This window comes from Tupaia chinensis, unplaced genomic scaffold (genome assembly GCF_000334495.1).
Source record: "Tupaia chinensis unplaced genomic scaffold, TupChi_1.0 Scaffold000489_1, whole genome shotgun sequence".
Lineage (NCBI taxonomy): Eukaryota > Metazoa > Chordata > Mammalia > Scandentia > Tupaiidae > Tupaia > Tupaia belangeri.
This window is the reverse complement of record NW_006160001.1, coordinates 429,206-444,367: the sequence shown is the minus strand read 5'-3', so window position 1 is coordinate 444,367 and position 15,162 is coordinate 429,206. Positions and strand designations below refer to the sequence as shown.

Below are 15,162 nucleotides of genomic sequence, written 5' to 3'. Positions count from 1 at the left end.
TAACTTAGATCTATAAGTTTTGTAGACCCATAGATATCTCTTCTTCATTTTTCATTTCTCCTTGTCCCTACATACAGTATTATCTGATACCACTGCTGGTGTTCCGTTTGCTTGGATTTTTCCGAAATATTTTCTTTTTAGTAGAGAGATTTTTGTTATAGGGCTCGTGCACTAGCTTGAGAGACAGAGACAGAAAGTGAAAAATCACCCCCCATGGCCATGCTGCAATCCCTTCTCTATTCTCCTCTCAGGATTTGGGCATGCATGCACATGCATCTGGCATGAGTTTTAAGCTGCCGGGATTGGGACTTGAACCATTGTCAAGAAAATGGATGTCCAGCGATGTATCCATTACTCCATCTGCTGGCTCCAAAACTTTTTTTAATTTTAAAATTTATCAGATAGTATCTCTCTCATATACTAGAAATCAATATAACAGGAGTCTCTCTTCATGACTTAAAGAAAATAAAAAGAAAACTAAGAATTATTTTTAGTAATAGACAGGACCTCTGGTCTTTACCAAATGTACAAAAATAATCCAGCAAAGAATTCAAACCAAAACACATGGAAGGGAGGAGATAACCTTTTAAAATAACTACAATACTTTGTCATAAAAAATATGGAGCCAGTAAAGATGGGCTTATGCTAGGCAGTCTCTCACTGTAACTATCACCAAAACTCTTTCAGGCTTGGCCAATGTTCTTAGCACTGACTGGAGAAAGGTACTTCTGTGAACAGTTATAGGCAGTGACTTTGGACCCCATGTCACATAGAGCAGGCCTGTGCTTTTTCCACCCTGAGACCTATCTATCTACTGGCAGATTGATCATCTCTGAGGTTATGTCTGTTTCAAATAAGAGATTGACTGAGATTCCACCTAGTGCCTGGCTCCACCACAGGCATTCCCTCAGTGCCAGGCTCGCTGGGTATTGCCTGGGTGGCTAGGAGTCCACATGACCATTGGAGCTCTCTTGTTTGATGTGTCCTGTAGCCTTAGCAGGCTTGAGCTCAGGTTCATTTAAAGGTGCTAGACAATCTTCAGCTAGGTCAGTTTATGCTGAGAAGGCTGGTCTTTGAGGAATTTGAGCACATTATTGATAACTTTCTGGCTCCCCTCTAGGATGTGCATAGATGTTGGGAAGTAACTGTTTTTCTCAACATGAAAAGGCCATTCCAACCCGATGATGTACCAGATGCTCAATTCAGTGTCCATGCCACACAGTAACTGAAGAAAGTTTAGGAGAGTTCTCTAGACCCAATAAAATTCCACCTTCTTTACTCCACTACAATAGTATACACCATATATATACAGTGGCCAGCTCCCAAAGCCCAACCTGAGTAAACTAACCCACCATGAGGAGGCTAAGATTACCTGAGTTTAGTCTTAAAAGATAACAAAGAGTTAGGGAAATGCATCCCTGGTAAAAATAAAGATAAATGAAAAGGCACAGAGGTAAAGAACAACACAACATCTGCAAGGCAGATGCAGATGATTCAGTAGAAATAAACTTACATGAGAACAACAAAATGTATCTGGGGAAGTAGGCAAGGCTTAAGTCACCAAGGAGATTAACTGTCATGCTTCATGTTTAAGACTTGAGGAAAGTAGTAAAGGTTATAGACAGAGGAAAATATTGGATTTTAGAAAGATACATCTAGAACCATAAGAAAACTTAGCTAAAGGACTGTAAATACTGGAGAGAAATGTTAAAATAATTCAGTAGAGAAATGAGTCAAAAACTAAAGCAGTGACAAAAAGACAGAATGCAGAGATAAATTTGAAAATTATGAATGTGGCAGAATGAAGGTCTTGGTATCTAATGGATTGTGTGTAATTAAAAAGATGGAATAGGCCAGCTATTGGAGTCATGGTTAAGGCAGCTGGATCCTGCATGGCTGACTGCATGGCTGAGTCCCGGATCTAGTGGCTTGAAAATACGCCAAGTGCATGTGTGTGAGTGCTCACAGTCCTGAAGGGAGAATCAGAGCAGAAGGAATTGTAGTGTGGTCGTCCTCCATCTTTCTTTCCCTCTCTGTTTCTATGCAGCAAGCTCATGTACCCTTTAGCAATATTTAAAAAAAAAGAAGAAGAAGAAGAAGAAGAAGAAGATGAAACATTCCAGCATCAGTGGGGACATACAGGAAGATGAACAGGTTTTGGAAGAGAAAACGATGATAATTTCCAATTTGTTATTAATTTTTTACAAGGCCAGCATGTAGTTATTAAATGAGTTTCAGCAAGTTAAAGCTTTGTAGGAAGAAGATGAAGAGAGAAGATGAAGGTCAGAAGAGGGCAACATGTTTCACCTTGAATCCTTAATTCTTCACTCTGATTTACTAGGCATACCCACCAAATTATATTGATTATCTCCCAATTAAAGTCCAACAATGCTTAGTTTTCATTATTTCAGCTGAGTGTTTTATTCATGCCATTGATATTAAAAGAGTAAGTTTTATTCCTTCCTCCACCCCACAAATAAAACATTTGACAGGTATGCATCTTGAGAATATGCCCGAGAAGTGTCAATTTCTACCCCAAGCCTCTATAATCTTTGTTTCTTTTTTGTCTTTTTTTTAATTCTTTTTTCCTTCGGTCATAGAGTTTGTGCACTCACCAGAGAGCAAAAGAAAGAGGGAAAGTGAGAAATCACCTCCCAGGGGAGATAGCCACATCAGACTCCCTTTACCCCCATTCTGTTAGGATTTGGGGCACACACACACACATACTCCTGGCATGATATTTAAGCTGCCAGGTCCAAGACTCAAACTGCAATTGACCATGTGGGAACCCCACACCTTAACCACCACACCACCTTCTGGCCCCACCCTTGTCTTTAAATAATTACCATTTATACTGTTTATCACCAAGAACCAATGGAAAAAAAAAAAAAAAAAGAAGAAGAAGAAGAAAAAGAAAAAGAAAAGAATTGGGTATGGAATCTGTAAGAAATTTTTAGTAAAAAATATTGCCATTTAATGGGTAATTTTGTGTTTGACTATACACGGGGTCATATAAAAGTTCATAGAAAATACTTATTACAAAGAAAAACTATGCATGGATTTCAAAATTCTTTGTATCAAGAAAAACTCATACTTTCATTTTTCTACAAACTCTTTGGAGTTCCCTTGTACTTAAAGATGTGACGTTCAGCCTATAGGCTGAAATTCATCATTTTATTCAATGCTGTCTGTTTAAGGATCTCAGATCAGAGGGCCAGGAAAAATTAGTTTTTTTTTTTTTTTTCCTAATGATTTCATATATAGTACATCCATATTGTCAGACAACGAGAATTACACCATTATCTAGTTTCCATCTTGCTTAGGCTACTAACAATCTGGGTATAAAGTTTGGGTTTCATTACGATACTAGTCTAAGGTTTGTTTTATTGTTGCTTATCTTCCACATGCCCCTGCTTCTCAGCTTTATTACTTAAAGTTTGACTTTCACTATATGTTCTGGTCTCATCCATCTGTACCATGTTCTCACTATGAGCCAACTTAGAACCCTCCAGAACTTCCGATTCCCGCACTATTAGAAACCATAAAATCCTGCCTGCTACTACTGAGGGCCTCTGGAGTTCTTGAGCTGTATAAATGTTTTGGTGGGATCCTGGTTTTTGTTTTTGTTTTTGTTTTTTTTCTCTTCAAAAGCAACATCAAATCTCCAGCTGCTGGGAAATGGCACTCTTCCCTATTATTGGAATCAATGAGTCAGGCATATGTCTTTAATGGAAATTTTGGCAAGCATGGCATTAGACTTATTATTAGATTTGATAGAAGTAAACTGAATGGTTTGTTTTCTGTGCTGCAAATACAAATTGATGGTTTAAATCAAACACTGCAGTTTATAATGTGGTAGAAAAGTAGAAATATTTATGTAAAGAAAAGCACTGATAGATGCACAACAGTTAAGTAACAGTTTTTTTGTTTTGTTTTGTTTTGTTTTGTTTTTTAGTAATTCCAGGGCTCAGATTACAAGAAAGGTAAGAACAAAGAATGCCCTGTCACTAAAAAAGTATGTTAAACTACAGTAAAAAACATATTCCATCCTCAAGTTCAGTTTAAGTAGCACTCTCTGCTTGCAAGAAAGACTCACTTTATTCATCTCAAGAAACACTGGGGATGACAAGGTGGTATATGATATGAATACAAATACGCTGGAATTCAGAAAAAGTCAAAGAGCTGAAGTGGGACCCACAGTAAAGACAGTGTACAGAATCTCTACCTACATGGTGAACATCAAGTCCATAAATATAGTCAAACACATAATAAGTGGCTTATTGGTATTGTATTATCATGCAAAATTATGTTTTCAGACTTTATGCTACCCTATAGTGATATGTCACTAATATCTCTGCTTGCTCTTTTCTGTCCCATAACCAATTTCTGGGTTCTTTTTTCTCACCTTCATATATTTTTTTATATTTTTCTCCTTTATTATTTTCTGCTTTCAGGGCCAGCAGATGGCATAGCAGTTACATTGCTGGACTCTCACAGGGCCAGCTGCAGTTCAAGTCCTAGACCCAGTGGCTTGGAACTCACTCCAGGCATATGTGTGTATGTACCCAAGGTCCAGGAGGAAAACAGAGGAGAAGGGACTATAGCATGGCCATATACCCCTGGGGGGGGGGTGATTTCTTGTTTTATGTCTCTCTGTCTCTTTCTCTGTGTCTCTGACAAGTACATATGCCCCCATAGTAAAAACAAGAACAAAAAAACAAAACCAAAAACAAAAAAAAGCTTTCCAAAAAAATTTTTTTCCTGCTTTCTTTTAAAAATTTTTTATTTTTTCTATGAGAGAGAGAAACAGAGACACAGAGAAAGAGGGAAGAGGTATTCCTAACAGAGTCTTCATGCCAAATCAACTTCCAGACCCATTCAGTCTTGATCACTGGCATGTGTGCACATTTCTCATGTGGGTCCAGTTGAATTACCTCTGGGTGACCACCTGGCCCCAATATTTTCTGCTTTCTTCTAACTCCAGCTTGACCATGACTATGACCTCAACAATATATCATGAATGCTCTCTGTATATCTTTTGATATGCCTCTTACTTATCTCCACATTTCTTAATTTTGTCCATCCAAAAAAATCTGATTGGCCTCTGCTGCTTTTTGCTCCAGGACACATCAGAAGTCATTAGTTAATCTCTGAATTTGGCAGGAAAGAGTATGTGGTCACATGGTACTTCTATACTTGCCCAAAGTGCTATGAACACCAACACTGATTGGTCTAATATACGGTCTTATAAGTAATTTTTGTATGAGCAAGTGTCCAGTACTACTACTTTCTACCAAAAAAAAAAAAAGTAAAATTTCATCTTCTGAGGTTTAGCAGATTTCCTTTGTACTGAACATGGGCTTCTAGAATTAGTACATATAGCCTAATCAAAATATAATAAAAAAAAATCATGAATCTAATGAGAGCAAGTTGCTGCCTTAAAAACCAAAGTCAATGGCATTCCAAATATAAGCACAAATGAATTTCTGACTGTTGGGTGTAGTTCCTTAACCTCATCACTTCCCCACTTCAGTGGCATAGTGTCCTGCTGTAATTGGTCACTTCTAAGGAAATTAGTATTGAATTCCTAGTATGTTCATTGCAAAAAAGTCCATCTGCATGTCTTGTATTTTGAAAGCAAGAACTGCATCTCCCTTGCTCACTGCTTGCCCCAGACACTAGTACAAGTGCCTGACACATAGTAAATGCTCAATATATTTTTCAAAATAACTTATCAACAAATAAATAAATAAAAACATATTTGCTTGCCTACAACTTATTTTTTTTTCCTTTTTTGGAAAGGTTTCTGCTATAGGGCACATGCGCTCGCCAGACAGAGAGAGACAGAGAGATAGAAAGCGAGAAATCACCCCCCAGGGGGGATGGCCATGCCACAATCCCTTCTCCTCCATTCTCCTCTCGGGATCTTGGGCACGCACGGACACACGCCTGGCATGAGTTTTAAGCCACCAGGTCCGGGACGCAAACCATGTTTCATTAGTTAATCTCTGAATTTGGCAGGAAAGAGTATGTGGTCACATGGTACTTCTATACTTGCCCAAAGTGCTATGAACACCAACACTGATTGGTCTAATATACGGTCTTATAAGTAATTTTTGTATGAGCAAGTGTCCAGTACTACTACTTTCTACCAAAAAAAAAAAAAGTAAAATTTCATCTTCTGAGGTTTAGCAGATTTCCTTTGTACTGAACATGGGCTTCTAGAATTAGTACATATAGCCTAATCAAAATATAATAAAAAAAAATCATGAATCTAATGAGAGCAAGTTGCTGCCTTAAAAACCAAAGTCAATGGCATTCCAAATATAAGCACAAATGAATTTCTGACTGTTGGGTGTAGTTCCTTAACCTCATCACTTCCCCACTTCAGTGGCATAGTGTCCTGCTGTAATTGGTCACTTCTAAGGAAATTAGTATTGAATTCCTAGTATGTTCATTGCAAAAAAGTCCATCTGCATGTCTTGTATTTTGAAAGCAAGAACTGCATCTCCCTTGCTCACTGCTTGCCCCAGACACTAGTACAAGTGCCTGACACATAGTAAATGCTCAATATATTTTTCAAAATAACTTATCAACAAATAAATAAATAAAAACATATTTGCTTGCCTACAACTTATTTTTTTTTCCTTTTTTGGAAAGGTTTCTGCTATAGGGCACATGCGCTCGCCAGACAGAGAGAGACAGAGAGATAGAAAGCGAGAAATCACCCCCCAGGGGGGATGGCCATGCCACAATCCCTTCTCCTCCATTCTCCTCTCGGGATCTTGGGCACGCACGGACACACGCCTGGCATGAGTTTTAAGCCACCAGGTCCGGGACGCAAACCATGTTCGACTACATGGGAGTCCCACGACATAGCCATATACTAACTGCTGGTCCCGCTTACAACTTCTAAACAATGGAAAGGATGGAAAATATAGTCTAATATGAACGATTTTTGTATGGTATCAAATAGTATCTCTTGATTCTATAGAATCACTAAGTAGAATATAATAAACTGGAGCTTAAAAGATTTAACTACAAGTCTTCAAATTAAAAAGGAGTTTCTAGATAAAATCAAAAGTAAAATAATATGCTATGGAGACTCTAAATAAAGGTATTTTGCTATTCTTAGTCTTATCTTTATTCCTGAACATAGCTTCAACTAGTCAAAGTTTAATGTTGGCTGTTTGGTGTTGTCAAATGAAGAATTCTTTGGAGATAGGATTGCTCCTTTCTGAGGAAAGAAGATTTTTTTTTTTTTGAGAGGTTTTCACTATAGGGCACGTGCGCTCACCAGACAGAGAGAGACATAGAGACAGAAAGCGAGAAATCACCCCCCAGGGGGGATGGCCCCGCCGCAATCCCTTCTCCTCCATTCTTCTCTGAGGATCTTGGGCACACACGCACACGCGCCCGGCGTGAGTTTTAAGCCACCGGGTCTGGGACTCGAACTGCAATCAACTACGTGGGAGTCCAGCGACATAGCCATTATACTAACTGCTGGTTCCCAGGAAAGAAGATTCTCTCTCTCTTTGTTTTATAGTTCATTTTATCTATTTGTTCCATGAGCAAGAGAGACAGAAAGAGAAATAAAGCAAGAATGCACCCCCAACAGGGAATTGGCATCTCTATCTACTTCCAGTTTCTGCCAGCCCTGGGTCATAAGCACACTTATACTCAGGAAGGTCTTTGGATGCAACCCTGGAACCTTTCCACGTGGATCAGCCTTTTGGAGCATCATGCTTTACTGCTACACCACGATTTGTCCCAGAAAATTCTTTAAAATAACCATGAAGCCCCTCAATAACCCAGAGTAGGATTCATCCTCTAGCAGGAGTTGAGTCCTATTGCCTCTCTTGGATATGCACTTACAGGAAAAAGCCCTCACTCTGGATTACCTTTTTCATCTTATCTGGCCAACATAGGATAATTAGATTTCTAAGCTCATATTCTCTCTCCAAATAGGAAGAACAAAAGGCAGAAAACCCAGAGAATATTATGTGACTCATTTTCCACTTTGTGTGAATAATTTGAGAAGGGCAGCAGCACGATTTTGCTATTAATGACTAATATTCACTTATGTATTCTCCTCTTACAGTGAGCATCCAACTAAGAGAAAATGTTCTGAACAATGTCACTGCTTTTCTCCTGGAGCCCGTTGTCATTAAATGGAATCATAGAAAGGGGCTGATTCACCAAAATGAATCACTTAATGAATGGCCAGAGTTCTAGAAGTTTGTGCCCTGGAGCTGTATTCTTGCAGCTTCTGTTGAGGGCAACTGATGCCAGTTCATTTGCTATGGTTCAGAGGGACTCTTAAATCTCTCCCTTTAAATTTAAAAGCAAACTTTGTCATTTTGTTCTTTGGGGAAAAAAAATCTCATTGCTAAATGAAAACAATTTAACTTTTCTTTTAGTTATCAGCTGTGATCTCTTACAAAAGTGAGACCCTGTAGGTATCAGGACATTTCCTCTCAAGTGTATTAATGATGTCTTCCTTAGTTTAAAGGCCTGGGTGTATTGTTTCTTACTGGTTTAATATGTCATTTTTAAACAGTGTTTCCCAAACACACTAAGGGCCGTGAGGAGGAACTAGCAGATGGCGCACAGGACCACAGATCTTCTAGTCCACCCTCCTTATACTCTCAACCCCTCTCCTTGATCAGAGAAACTGGACTTAACTTTTATTACACACGCTAAACTTCTGTACAAGATTTCATTTGAAAAAAATTATTTGAAGGCTTAAAAAAAAATGGAAAACCAGCGTGGAGGGATTGAGAAGTGAACTAAGAGCTCTTGATTCTACTCCTGCTTCCTGCCCCACGTATCAGGAGACATGGAGAAATCACCTCAGCATTTTAGAGCCTGACTCTTCTGTGTTGAAGTGAGCATCTGGTGGTGGAATTCAAACCATACTCTACTGTAGCTAGAAGTCCTCCACAGGTTCTCTGGGATTCCATTAAGAAACCAACTCCATTCCAAACTCTGCAACTCTATCATATATGTGGGGTCTTTAGAAGGTTCAGAAAAAAAAAAGTGTTACGAAAAAACTATGCATAAATTTAAAAGCTTTTGCACCAAAATTAATTAATTATTTAATTCCATCTCTCCATGAGCTTTTTCAAGTCCCTCAGATATACATATACATACACACTCATATATAGAGATCTCATAAACAGTTTAGTTTGAGAAAAGCTAAAAAAAATGGAAAAGCACTTACTTCTATATTAAAAACTCCATAACTCCATTACTGACAGTCTGCTGGTTTGTAATTCTTACTTTCTACTAATAAGAAAAGAAAAATTATTTTCAATGGCTTTCTTAGTCAGAAGTAATTTGGAAGATGAGCCTCCCTGGTCTCATGGTACTGAGGAGGTAGAGATGCTTTCCAGTTCCATTGGGATCATTTTTGGTCCAGGCCCTATGTAATTCCTACTATTGAAAAAAATCCAGTACACCTAAGAAAATTATTCCTGGTGTTGCTTTTTGTGAAGAAAATCCAAAGGAGTCTGGAAGTGCACTTGATTAGCTCTTCTCTTCAGAACAGCAGGCTTCCATTTTGCATGTATTGAATACAGCATCTAATAAAGAACTTGAGGCTTCCAAATTGCTTCTTGGAAGAAAGTCCATCAATATCGTAGAGCACAGAGAAAAGTTTGGGCCATTTCAGAATGTGGAGAGTTGAATGACTATATCTTTGTTCCAATATAAACCTACAATTCAAGTTTGTAACTCCATTCTTTGTCCAGAGACAAGAAAAAAGAAAAGTTACAGGAAAACCAGGTCTTGGAAAGGTTCATTAATTCAGAGATACAAAGAGAGAGACTTAAGGCAATGAACAGTATTGTGTCCGTTGTTTTTGGCACTCTAAGAATTGCCTGGACTCACCTTGATCGTAACATGATGGTGTTGGACTGGCAACAAAGTGACTCTTGGAGATTAATGAACAGAACATACCCATCATCAGACTACTTAAAAGAGATTTCTTCAGTCATTTCAAAGATGCCTAAAGCAGATTTCTATATTCTTGGAAAAAACAGAACTTTCCATTCAGAACTCATCTCTGTTTCCTATACTATTACATTTTCATATCATGGAAGCTATGCTGTATGCTTTACTAAATAAAAATTTCCCCCAGGATGGCCAGCATCAGGTGCTGAGCATTAATCAAAATGCAATGGGAAAACACTTTGAGCTGACAACTGGCGACAGCTGGACTAGTGGAAAAGAACTGGTGAAGTAGTTCCTCTCTGAGCCTGTACTGAAGGCAGAGCCACATGTGTTCTTCCCAGCAGATAAAATAGTCCACTACAGACAGATGTTTTCATCTACAGATCCACACAGAGCAGAAAAGTTTTATGACTCATCACAAGCTGTTGGCTTCAATGAATTATCAGTTTTTGACAGTGAGTCTTAGCATCTTGAGGTTAATGTACCTACTCTATTAATTTATATTTATTAGCTCTAAAGTTATAAAATGATCTGTTTTGAACATCTATGTTACAGAAGAATAAAACACATTTTGAGTGTATTTTAGACATTTAGAATCAGTTTTCAGCTTTGAATGGTTTACCCAATAATAAGACAAGACCGAATAAACAAATATTTAATGAGAATCTGTGCCTTTCAATGTTTAAATGTTAAATAATAAGATGCTTCCTTAATAGACAAAACAAGAAACAAAGCAAATACTCTCTATAGCAAGGATTTGCATTATTATTATATTATGAAAATAGGGAAAAATAATTTTTCTGGGTGGTGCTCATTATAAAAATAAAGCTAAAGACAATTTTTAAAAAGGGAATCCATCTAAGTATCCAAAGACTAATGACTGGGTTGAAAAATTGTGGCACATATATATACTATGAAATATTACTCAGCTATAAGAAACAATGAGACTGTCCTTTGATTCAAAGTGGATGAATATAGAAGACTTAATATTAGTGAAGTAAGCAAGACTTTGAAAGATATATAATGTATATCCCCATTCAACATGTACTGGATGTCTGAACTCTATGGCAGAAATTGAAAGGTGCAAAAATACAATAGGAGAATCAATGCAGATACCGGAGACTACAAGGGAGGGGAGTGAGTGGTAGAGTGTGAGGAGAAGGGGTAAAGGGAAGAAACATTTATTAAAGAATGTAAAGTTCTCTGTTGGAAAAAGTAATTTTGTAATTTTTGCTCTATTTAAGAAAAAGTTAGACTAGCTTAGAAAAAAAAAAAATGTCCTTAAGGTTACATGCAATGCTGGACAAACTCACCATCGCCTTGCTGACCTCGCTTCCACCTGGTCTTTGCTTTGCTCTGTTTCCAGCCATACTGCCCTTGTTGATATTCTTAGCTTTCCAAGCATGTGCTAGTGACAGAACTTACACAATTTCTATTCCTTGTGCCTGGGATTCTTCTCCTCCAGGATGCCACATGGCGTATCCCCTCACCTCCTTTAGTTCTTTGCTCAGATCATCTTCCTTCCTGACCCTCCCGCATGTACAAGATTTTGAAACCTTGTACAAGCATATGTATAATATTTCACTTGAAACAATTATTTGAAGGCTTAAAGAAAATAGAAAACCACTGTGGAGGGAAATGAGAACTGAACTAGGAGTTCTGGATTTCAGTCCTGCTTCGAGAGCCAAGTAGCTAGGAGACATTGAGAAAGCACTTCGACTCTATCCCTCTCTGCTTTATTTTTTCCTCTTAGAAATCAGTGCTATCTTACACACTATAAGCTTCATATATTTACTATATCTTCCTACCCCCACTAGAATCTAAACGTTTTAAGAACATAAGTGTTTCCCTTGAATTTAGTGCTGTATCACCAGTACTAAGAACAGTGTCTGACACATAGTAGGAACCCAGTAACTATTTCTTGACAGAATAAGGAAAGGATTCCTGGCCTAAGTGAAGCACTCAATCAAAGGCTAGGAATTGTGATTTAGCCACAGCTACTCCATTACCAAGAATACCCTACTTAAGAGTACTCTGCCGATCCGTCTGCTCTGGGACAGTCATTCACATTCTTTTCAAAAAAGCAGAAACCATTTATGATGTGCCACACTATCTTTGACATTTTATATTTGTTAAATCACTACAGCATCAATTTCGAAATGGCAAAATTAGTATACTCATATTATTGTGGTTATGAGACTGAGATAGGACAATGTTAACTGATTTCCCCACATTTGCTTATATATACAGCAATAGAACACATTTGGAACCCAGGTCCTCCACTTCCAGAGACTCTGGTGCCCTCTCCAATGATGGGATTGACCTGCTTGCTTCTCTAAAACCAGGACTCTCCATCCATAACCACCTGCTCTGTCCCAGGATGCCTCTATTTTCTTTTTCTTTCTTTCTTTTTTTTTTGTTAATTTTCCAGAGGGTGCACACATTCACAGGAGAAAATCAGAGAAGGAAGGAAAATGAGAAAGAAGTTCCTCCCCAATGAGGAATAGTCATGCCACAATTCCCTTTTCCTCCATTTCTCCTTTCCAGATTTTGGACATGCACCTGCACATGCCCAGTGTGTTTTTCAAGCTGCTGGTTCGGGACTTGACCATGCAGTCAGCCATGTGAATCCAGCTGCCTCAACTGCCATGCCACCAGCTGGTCTGTGTCTCTTTTCTTACCATCAACTGCTATAGTAACCCTAATGAATACAACTGCCCATTCCTTCCTAACATGCCTGATTTATTTTAATCTCTCTCTCTTCTAAAAATAAATCTGGACAACCCCAGACCAAGTATAAATCTTGATTAATCTAAACAAATCAGAATGCTAAGGTGACATCACAAAATTGGCATACTATGGGATTCCAGGATTTTGTCACTTTACAAAAGTAATTAATAAGCTGGGAAAAAAGTTATAAATTGAGCCAAGTGTGGCAATCCATTCTTCTTGCCCATTATTAGCTTAGGAATAGATATTTGATATAATTCCAGACAAAAACACATGAGGAGAGTCAGCTGGAGTTCTGGGAATAGTTCCTCACTGTTAAGTGGAAAAAAAAGCAGAAGAAATGGATTCTTCTTCCTCTAGCTAGTTTCACATTAGAATGATATTCTTGAACTGCTGTCACCATCTGTCAACCAAACAGACGATGAAACTAAGAAAGAAAAAATAAGAGAGTCAGCAGAAGCTCAGAGAAGTAAAGTTAGAAACCTGGTATAACAAGTCTAATGACTACTTTACCCATGGAAGTTGGTGTAACTTTTTAAGAGTGTGTGTATGGGGAACCAGCAGTTAGCGTAATGGCTATGTCGCTGGACTCCCATGTAGTCGACCGCGGTTCGTGTCCCGGACCCGGTGGCTTAAAACTCACGCCAGGCACGTGTGCGTGCGTGCCCAAGATTCCGAGAGGAGAATGGAGGAGAAGGGATTGCGGCGTGACCATCTCTCCTGGGGGGGGGATTTCTCGCTTTCTATCTCTCTGTCTCTCTCTCTCTCTGTCTGGTGAGCGCACGCGCCCTATAGTGAAAACCTCTCAAAAAAAAAAAAAAAGAGTGTGTGTATAACATAAGCAAGGTTTAATTAGTTTTCTGCTTTTTTAATGGAAAGTATCCTAATACCACAGCATTCTCTTCCCGCCTTAGAAATAACACAACTTCCAAAGTTCACTTTGATGAATACATCTTTATTTCTATTACTTGAATATGAACAACCATTTGTAGTTCATAATTTCTGAGATTGGGTTGAGATCTGCCACTAAAAATAACTTAAGGTAGAACTTTTGATTTTCCTATTGAGCAGCTGAATGGACAAACTGGAGAGCTGAGGTCAAAGATCAAGTTCTAGTTTAATCATGGAGAGCTACATTTATGGAGTACATTAAAGCACAATGAAGTTAGGTGATTTGTTCAAGCTCACCATGTTAGTTGATAGACAAGCTGAGATTACAAGCTAAATTCATTACCTTCTGTTACAAGATATTATCCACTGGAGCCAGCAGGCAGTGTAGTGGTTAAGGTGCTGGACTGGACTCCCACACGGCCCACTGTGGTTTGAGTACCAGAAATGGTAGCTTGAAACATGTCGGCCATGTGTGCATGTGTGCCCAAAATCCCAAGAGGAGAATAGAGAAAGGATTGTGATGTGGCCATCCCCTGGGGGATGATTTTTCACTTTTTCTTTCTCTATCACACTCTTTTTCTCTGGCAAGTGCACATGCAGTATAGCAAAAAAAAAAAAAAAATCTCGAAAGAAAGAAAGAAAGAAAAGGGGGAGAGAGGGAGGGAGGAAGGGGGAGAGAGAAAGAGAGAGAGAGAAAGAGAGAGAGAGAGAGAAAGAAAGAGAGAGAGAGAGAAAGAGAGAAAGAGAAAGAAAGAAAGAGAAAGAAGGAAAGCTACTATTCACACCCAGATTAAACCTAGCCATAATTATAATCACAGGTGCATTGTAAAACTGATATAAGGGGGAAAGAGGGGCTAAGATTTAATGTAATTCAATTGTATCTGCAAGATGGATATTAGAAATTTTGCCACCCATGATTGTGCTCATTATTGCAGAAAGAAGCTACCATTTGGAAATATTCCATAGAGCTACTGACCTCTTGGTTAGATCTCTGTCAGGTGAACAATTAAACTACAACATCCAGTCTCTTTGTCAAGAATATTAGAAAGCCTAAGCCTGTTTCACTTCTTTCATTTTTATTTGGTAAATGATTTCCTTTGACTTCATTACAGGAAAACAATTGTCCTCCGGTATGCGAATGTAGTTCTCATAAACCTGGCTCCTTTCTGACCTCTGAAGTCATTCCTTAGAGAATGTTTATTTATTCTTATATCAGAATTGCTTCAAGGTAATAGGTTCCCTATAAGTGAAAATATATTTATTATTTCCAACTCTTGGGGAGGTATACAAAGCCTTAGGTTAAAAGCAACATAATGTTACAGCTAGAAATATATACTCAGGGACTAGATCAACTAGTTTTATCCTTTACTAACTGTGTGATCTTGAGCAAGTTATTTAACTTTTCTAACTTCAGTCTGTTCATCTATAGGACTGAAACCTTTTACAATAGATTCTACCTACCTTTTATGTGAACTAAATTATACCAACTTTTCTATTATATGTGTTACATAATACCTATTCATCATATGGATTAAATTAGTTAATATGTGTAAAGTTTCTGGGACCCAGCCTTCCACATGGTAGAAC

The 15,162-nt window shown here is 38.2% G+C and overlaps 1 pseudogene; it reads left to right on the top strand.

Moving 5' to 3' along the window:
- Positions 1-9,448: 9,448 nt before the first annotated feature.
- LOC102476655 (transcription elongation factor, mitochondrial pseudogene) lies at positions 9,449-10,420 on the top strand (annotated as a pseudogene).
- The last annotated feature ends 4,742 nt before the right edge of the window (positions 10,421-15,162 follow it).